This window comes from Ambystoma mexicanum, chromosome 11 (genome assembly GCF_040938575.1).
Source record: "Ambystoma mexicanum isolate Mex_15411 chromosome 11, UKY_AmexF1_1, whole genome shotgun sequence".
Lineage (NCBI taxonomy): Eukaryota > Metazoa > Chordata > Amphibia > Caudata > Ambystomatidae > Ambystoma > Ambystoma mexicanum.
This window is the reverse complement of record NC_090934.1, coordinates 546,258,994-546,267,787: the sequence shown is the minus strand read 5'-3', so window position 1 is coordinate 546,267,787 and position 8,794 is coordinate 546,258,994. Positions and strand designations below refer to the sequence as shown.

General features: G+C 45.9%; 1 long non-coding RNA gene across 1 annotated transcript; it reads right to left on the bottom strand.

The window, feature by feature from the left end:
• Positions 1-6,637: 6,637 nt before the first annotated feature.
• On the bottom strand, positions 6,638-8,123 carry LOC138504742 (uncharacterized). The gene is made up of 2 exons (XR_011279940.1): positions 8,002-8,123; positions 6,638-6,729 (listed from the first exon to the last, which is right to left on the bottom strand). It is a non-coding gene; the product is annotated as an uncharacterized lncRNA (long non-coding RNA).
• Between the last annotated feature and the right edge of the window lie 671 nt (positions 8,124-8,794).

Sequence of the window (8,794 nt, the reverse complement as noted above, 5' to 3'; positions counted from 1 at the left end):
TCCTCTGTCCACCTGCCCCTCCATATTAGTGCTTGGTGTCCCTCCCCTCAATTCCCTCCAGACCTTACTTCTGCAAAACAAAAACAAAACAAAAAAAAATGCAAAAAAAGGTTCCTTTAGGAACCACCTTTCACAGTAAAATAATAGAACTAAATAAAAAAATAAATTCTTATAGACCCCATCTACTTTACATTTCTTAGTTAAGTACATAGGGCCTCATTACGACTCAGGCGGTAAGGGGTTTACGGCGGCGTAAACAGCGCCGACCCTTACCGCCTGATTCCGAGGTCCCTTAGCGCCATGGAGGTTTTAACACCTGCTTTTAACGGGTGTTAAAATCCATGGCGCTAAGGGACCTTGATGTTAATTACGCCACCGTAATTTACGGTGGCGTAATTAACGCCTTCCCCACTCCCATTATGCCCTATGGGGCAAAAATGGGAATGGAGAAGGGTAAATGGGGATTGGGGACTTACCGCCCCGCCAACCTCGGAATGGGGCGGTAAGTCCGCCAACCACCATGGCGTAAACGTAGTTTACGCCATGGTGGTAAAGGTACGACCCAGGCGGTAACTTACCGCCTGGGTCGTAATGAGGCCCATAGACTCAATAAGATTTTCCAACATTTCCATTAGCATTTTGTGTTATGCTAATGGGAATATTGTGTCGTTCACCCCCCATTCCAGGGACTGGAACGGAGGCTAATGGTCCACCAGCCCAAGTTATCGGTCCAATTGAAGTGAGGGTGGATAACGAGAGCTCGGGACCGTTATCCCCTGTTCCAACCCCTGCAATGGGGGATGAAGGCCACTAGCACCCCGGGTTGCCAAAGCGGTAACCCAGGGTGCTAAAAAAAGGATTTTTCTTCCTACACCAGGAAGTGCGCAGGGTCCCACTGTAGGAAGGAAAATCCTTTTCCAACATGGCTACCATGGAAAGGGAAGGCGGGACTCCGTACAGAGCCCCTCTTCCCTTTCCATGGCAGCCTGCAGAAGGCGAGGTGAGAACCCTATGACCATATTACCACGAACACATTTTACCACATAGCTGGTCCCTTATGGACATGGCCACTTTATCCCCTTTGATAATCACTCATGGTCATGGCCAGTATCCAGATTGTCTGGGTCATAACCTTATGCCTTGACACAGACCATCTGGCCAATGCTATGGCCACAGGCTTTACTATACCTCAGTCACCAAAGGTATATGATTATTTTTTGTACCTGCATTTTGACACTTGTCAAAAAATAAAACACTGACACATTTGCAAAACCATGCTTTCAGGTCCTTGCCAATACTCCTTACACGAGTTTGCTGGAAATCCACACAATTTATTTTTTCAAAAGTGTCAAAATGTATGTACATACAATAGTCATATAACATAGCCCCCACTTAACATAATCCATTCAGACTTTGCACATATATTCAAGGTTGGGTCTCCAATCCTTCTGAAAACCTTGTCCACATTTGTCAAATGTCAAGAAAGTTACAAGCCATCTGAAACTGTTGAGCTCCCCTCTAATTTAGCCCCCTAGTGACAAAATCCCACCCAACGCCGCAAAAACATTTATATCTAGATCTAAAATCTTTTTGAAAGCTTTTGTGCAGATTCGTCAAATGACACCACATTTATAAGTCTTTACTATATTTTGAGACCCCCCTTCTAATTTTGCCCCCACTTCACAAAATCACTCCAGACTTTGGAAAAACATGTATATCTTGATCTGAAATCATTTTGCAAACTTTTGTGCATATTTGTCAAATGGCACCACATTTATAAGCCTTTAAAATATTGTGGGACCCCCCCCTCTAATTTTGTTCGCTCTTGACAAAACAGTGCTACACTTTCGAAAACCATTCAGAGTCTATAAATTCCAGAATTTCATGCAGTTTCATTAAGTGGCGCCAAAGTTATAAGCATTCCAAAAACTGGTTTTCACCAATCCGTTCATGCACAAATAAGCATAGATGCCCTCGAACAACTAAGATGTTCGGGGACATCACAGTGCTGCCCCCCGGACTGTTTGCAGACATCAGAGAAGAAAAACACCTGTTTTTTGGCTGTTTAATGCCATATCCCATCCCATCCTCATCATCCCTCACCTCCCCAAAAATTGTTTAATACATTTGACAAGTGCAATGTTGTGTTTTTCAATATGCTTTTGCAGCGATGTTCGTGGACACCGGCGGCTTTCTGCGAATCCAAGATGGTGGGCGTTTCCAAAAATCTGACCCACCTCATGCTTTTCACCATCCAATCAGTGGGTACGTCCGATGTCCGCGGACCTCATGCTGCCCTCTGGGATAATCGGGGCCCGTCCGCGGACTGAACAGGGAAGTAAGTCCACGGACCGAAACCAGTTATCATTTTCTTTACCTACATTTTGGTCGTTTTTAAAAAACTACTGAATGGATTTACACCAAATTCATAAAAGGCTGCTTTCGGGACCAAGCCGCAAATTTGGTGAAAATCTGTCCAGTGGTTTGGGCTGTAGGCGTGAGCAATTTGTTTTTCCATTGCATCTATGGGAAAACCACACATTTTGGGACCGCCCCTAGAACTTTGTTGCCCTTTGACGAAACCTTCGAGGGTCGATTTGATTGGGCCATATACTTTTTTTTGCAAAGTTTTGTGAGGATTCATTCAGGGGGGCAAGGTTATAAGCCACCCAACAAGAGCTCTTCCTATGGATTGAGCAACTTAACCATAATAACAGGGCCGCTACTGCAGGCTCTGTAATATATTTATAGCAACTGTACAAATCAATAGCAATAGCAGTAACTCTTTCTTTTGCTTATATTTATAGTTATTTTTCTCTGTTACCCTGTTCTTTCTTCCCCTTAATTTCCGTTCCAAATCTATTCTTTCCTTTACGTCTCTTGACCACTTACTTTCTCTCTCATTGCATTTGTACTAACTTACCCGGGTATGGATTACCTTGGCCCTCATTACGACCCAGGCGTTGGACCATGGTGCTAATAGCACCATGGTCCATGCCGGTAACTTACCGACTCCACCATGGCGGAATGGGGAATTACCGCCCCATTCCGAGGTTGGCAGGGCGGTAATTCCCCATGCCACCATGGCCCTTCCCCATTCCCATTTTTGTCCCATAGGGCACAATGGGAATGGGGAAGGTGCTAAGTACGGTGCTGCAAATTGCGGCACCGTACTTAGCACCAAGGTCCCTTTGCGGGTTGGTTTTTTAACGCCTGCTAAAAGCAGGCGTTAAAGTGCCACCCGCAAAGGGACCTCGTAATCAGGCGTTAAGGGTTTAACGGCACCGCCACCTTTTACGGCGCCTTTAACCCCTTAACGCCTGGGTTGTAATGAGGGCCCTTGTCTGCCCCCTTCTCTCTTTTCTCATTTTTGAGTTCCCGTACATTTCTCAGATGGAACCAGTTACGTATTTCCCTCTGCATAATTTTCAACTTTTGCATGCCGAAGTGCAAAAAGGGTGGTGTAAATGTGAGGCGTCCCTTTTGCGCTCTACCTACAAAATGAGTTAACTTTGCCTGCCATTGATTGTGATAGGCAGCATTTACAATGGCTTTCTATGGAATTCGCCTGACTTTTGCTATTGTAAAAAGCAGGCAGATTCTATAGGAATCCAAAGCATTTGTGTCAGCATGAAAATACATGCTGGTGTATTTGTATGCTGAAGGGGAAGGGCGAGGTGGTATCGTATCTTATAATCTGTTCCCATTCTATACCCTACAAAAGAATGAAAATATGGCCTGGAGTAAAATTAATGGGTAGAATGTTTATGCATACATTTTATTAATTAATTCTTCTACACTGCTAATGAGCATGAGCTCCATTTAAGTTTTGTTTGATCTCTTCCGCCTCACATTCTCTTTAACTCGCTCTTTAAATAATTGTTTCTTTGTTCTCTCTGTTTTCCCCCTTCCTAGGTAGTGCTTTGCCCTTTGCACATAGAGAAAACCCAACAATGGTGGCACTCTACCCCTTTCCCATTGAAAAAATGCTTCAATATATTGGGTAGGAGAAAGATGACACACAGACACAAACCCTTTTACCGAACATTCGCATGTTACCAGTGCCATGTTACTTTAGCTTTTCTACGATTTCTTAGTGATAATACATTCTGCTTTTTGCGACCTATGCCAACATTATTCTTTTCTGTGTACAGAGTCCTGCTTTGCTCTGTCTAGCTGTCATTTGAGAGCACTTCATGGCTCGGTTTTCAACAGTTATGTTCGTTAGGGCCCTCTCTTTAAAATGTATTTTTTTCTGGTTTAATTTAGATGTCATCATTGGAAACACATGTAAATGCCAATCTCATAAAAATGTGCTGCCAAGTACACAAAATATGCTCAAACACCCAGCAGCGTTGGTTCGCATTAGCCCTGTAGGTACACAATGTTCTCTGCCCTCTGGGTTACAAGATGCCAAACACTGCAATAAAATGCTCTGAGCAGACACATAATGCTAGCCAATGCGATGACCACACTAGGGAGACAGCCAACATCCTTGCCACTGAAACTACAAATTAGCAGACTATTGACTCTGGTACGGAAACTGAGTATTCAGTGCCCCTTGTTAAGATCTATGGTTAATATGAAGTTCATATATTTTGCTGTTGTCACAGCACAGGGGATTATAGAGAACTTGATGAATCGAGTAACAAAACACGTTTAAAGTAAACATACAAATTAAAACCAAGGTCGGAGTCGTCCACATAAAGACAATGAGCACAGTGGAAGGATAAGTACCGGGAATGTTCACAACGCTCAGGGTCATTACCTCCACACCCACTCTTCCTCTTCCCAGCGCTCATCAATGAGAAGCCCCACCTCCATACAGGAACCCTCTTTCTACTTCCAATTTCCTCAGGCCCCGCCCCCTCCACCACCGGCCTCGGGCATAACAGCCTGCCTCCCACAAGACCCAACAGTTCGTTTTTTTCCTGCCTTTGGGCAGGGACTCGATTTTCTTCAGTCCCCCGCTCGGCATAGCCAGGAGGGAGAATTTGTTGTCTTCCCGCCACCTCAAGGGACCCTTGTGGAGCAGGGACCTGCTCGGTTTGGTGGGTTTTCTCCGGGGGGATCCCTGCTGAGTACAGGTGGGGTGCCCATTCCCTTTCACTGCTGCTGGCATAGCCAAGGTCGCCTGCCCCTGTTGGGGGGCGGTGTCTTTGGGGCTTCGCCGAGCAACTCGCCCTCCAGGTCCGCATAGCCCAGGGTGGCCCTTACCCCAGGCAGAAGTAAGCAGGAGCGGGGGCGTGCTCTGTGCTTAATTGTGTGCACCTGGCCCCCCCATGCTGGGTTTGGGGTTACCTAGTAACCTTTTTTTCCCCACTGTGGCTGTTCTTTATATTGTGTCATGTCTCCGGGTGTTCTATTGTCTACCTTCTCTGTGGCTTCAGCTTCCAGTTGGTGCTGACGCCATGGGGAAGCGCTCCTCCAAGTCTTGCCATGTGGAGCCCCGCTCTCCTTCGGGTTCCTATTCCTCTCCTGCAGTTCCCCTCCCCCTCCTAAGAGGCAGAGGGGGTGTAGGGTGCCAGAGGACCATCTCCTGTGTGTTTTTTGGATAGTCCTACAGGAGGAGGGGATTCAGCCTCATCGTGGCAGGGGGGTGTCCCTTCTTCCTCCTCATGCTCAGACGGCTCTTTCTGCAGCTTGGGCGATTCCCTGAGGTTGACTGGTTTCAAGGGCAAATACCTGGACAAGGATGTCATAGTGGATGTTCTTCTTCAGAAGTCCCATTATATGGGGTTTCCAGACTCTGCACCCCCGTCTGCTCTGCTGGAGGGGTTCAGCCCCCTCCGACCCAGTTTAAGTGCACTCTTAAGAAGGGTCTCCTGCTTCTCTGTGAAATGAAGACTAGATTTTGAGGGAGTGGGTTGATCCCGACAAGGCAGTGGTCTCCATGTTATTTGCCAAGCTGTATCCTTTGTAGGGGGAGTAGATGGCCCTGCCACAGGTGGTTCTGGTGGATGACATAATTCACAGTCTGGTGGTGAGGTCGTCCTTGGCCTTGGACAATTCTCTTCGGGATCCCACGGATCGTAAAGTGGATGACTCCTTGGGGAAGGCTTATGGTGCGGCTCATTTGGCTTTGCGGGCTGCCACTTATTCCTCATAAACAGGGGAAGCTGCCCTTGGGAGTCTGAAGTCTGCCCTGAAGGCGGCAGGGGAGGGCTGAGATTCTGTGCCCCTTCTAACAGACGTTCCACAGAAGTTTACTGCCATGAAAATTCCCTTTGAAGGATGGATGCTGTTTGGGGATTCCCTGGAGGGCAAGGTCCAAAAGGTCATCAAGGAGGACAAACATGCTGGCCAGCCTCATAGGAAATCTCACCCTGCTCGCAGGGGTTCTGCAGGGCTAGCTTCCCCTCCCCAGTGGGCTTGCCCATGCCCTCGGGGTCAGGCTTGTCACGTGCCTGGGTGGAAGTGGCGCTCAGGTCCGGTCTCCGTCCTTGCCAGCGGAAGTCCTGATGCCAGGCTTGTCGGGGGCAGCCTTACATTCTTTTGGAAGTGTACTCCGAGACTCCCGGCCGGCCCATAGAGCCGAGGTTTGCTCAGAAGTACTTTAAGACAAGATAGCTGCACCCTTGAGATGGATGCGAGTGCAGATTCATTACTCCAACACCAATAAATAAGGACAACTAGATGGTTTGGCAAAGGGAGTCCATTTAATGACAAGTACAGACTACAGGGAGTTATGGATATCAGCAGTGATGCGATCGTCCTTCTTGCTTCAACCTCAACGAACTACATAAAGTTGTAACATTTATACTAAAAAATCATCATCATTGACGTGTAACACTCAAAAGTTGACATGCAATTCTATTGGTTAGGAAAAGGTAACTTTACTATAGGTACTATATCTGTATATGGTAACGGAGTGAGGGGATTGGGTAAACACTGTCAGGTGGGCGTCTAAGCCTTTCCTTAAAAAATGACTACTGTAGACGATGTCCCATTGGTTCTACTAACCATAGGACCCTAGATTATTTGGTCCATTGTGATTGGGTTGGCACCAAGCCCATGCATACTTTTCCACTTCGCTTAGCAGCACGCAGAATGGTTGGCCAGGTGTGGGGTGCCCCTTAGTTACACGGCCTTCCTCCAATTATGGTTACAATCAATCATCACTTTAGTAGCCATGTGTGAATTAGTTCACTGTGGTTGGCCTCAAGACTGCATCTTCTGTCTAGAAACGTTCTGATATCTCTGCCTGGTCAGGTGCCAAGCGTAGGTGTGAACCCTCACTTCTTCTTGCTCGGCTGGTCACGTGATTCCTACACTGTGAATTTGTCTCTTTTCTCTCAATTTGTGTATTTTATTCTCCTTTAGCCCACCACCTGCCTTCATCTTCTTATCTCGACCTTTCAGAGGCAGGATATTCAGTTCTCAGTTTCAATTAGATGTAGCTACTGTTAGCCTCTTTTATTAATATGACCTTGGCTTTCCTGGCACGAGTTGCCTCTGCCGAGTTTCGTTTCAGCTGTCTCTTCTTGTTTGGCTAAATATGAATCTTTCTCATTTGGCCTTTAGTAACCTGGGTTGATTCTGCTTCTTGTGCAAAGTAGAAATACACTTATAATACTGTGCTTCGTTTTGAGGTAGATTATGTAAAATGGCGCTTGCCGCACTATTCTTCTACTAAGCATAGCAAGCCGGCACTGTTTTCTTAGTTTTGTTGTGGTTGCAAGCATATTTACAGGTGTAAACTGGTCGAATGTCTTCATCTTGCTTACAGCTTTAATCTTCTTTGCATTTCGACATCATCCTTTCACTTTAGGTTCACGATTTCCTTATTCATGGCGTTTCGTCTCTTTGCATCATTCTCGGGTCAGCAGTTCTTTTATCTGCAAGTCTGTCCGGGTCCTTGTGACGTCACTATTCGTCTTCCATTAAGACCTTTTTGGTTTCTTCCAGGACTGTACTTAGGCAATCTTCATTTCATTTCATTTGTTGGTAGGGTTTTCTTAATGGATACTTTACTGTCCATCATTTTCTTGGTATTGGTACTTCAATAGGTGCTGTTCTTCTGATAGGCACTGGGCAGAGCCCTACTGCGGCTCTCTGCTGGTTTATCTGCTCATCATATATCACATATTTTGGTGTGAACATTCCAGGTACTTCAAAATGGACGATTGGAGTGTAGGCATTATTTGGGACCTCCTCTACACTCCCCCCTCTGGGCAATTCATCGACCACTTTCACTTCCGTCTTTGGATTCATTTTACTCGGTTCATCTGTATTTATCTTCACTCCATCGCCTGGGTTAATTACTTCTTCATCTTCTGGATCTATACATGATGGTTTGAAGAGGTGTCTCTTTGGAGTCCATATCTTTATTACTGCTTTCAGGTTTCCTGCGGTCCTTACATGTTCATCTTTATTCCATGTCATTAATTGACATTGTCCATTTGGGGTGCAGTAGACCCATCTTCCCACATAGTTTTGATGTTTTCTGGGGTAGAGAAACTTTTATCTCTCTGGTGCGTGAATGCTGGCCTTCACAAAGTCTCTTATTTCTTCATCAGTCAGGTCTTTAGGCTTCCATCCTGGCTTGACATCAATCATGATCTTCATCCCTATGGCTTTTTTTGCAGTCTTCTGGCATTGAGAAATAATTATCTTGATAACACAAAAGCCTAGTAATATCACTAGCAGGGCTCCCAGGAACTTGAATGCATCTGCCATCCATTGTGGGACCCTTGAGAATAGTGATCCAAACCAGCTGTCATCATCCACTTCGTCAGTTTCATCAATCATCTGGTTCTGCAGTTTTGTCAGCATACCTATGGCTTCTGTTAAA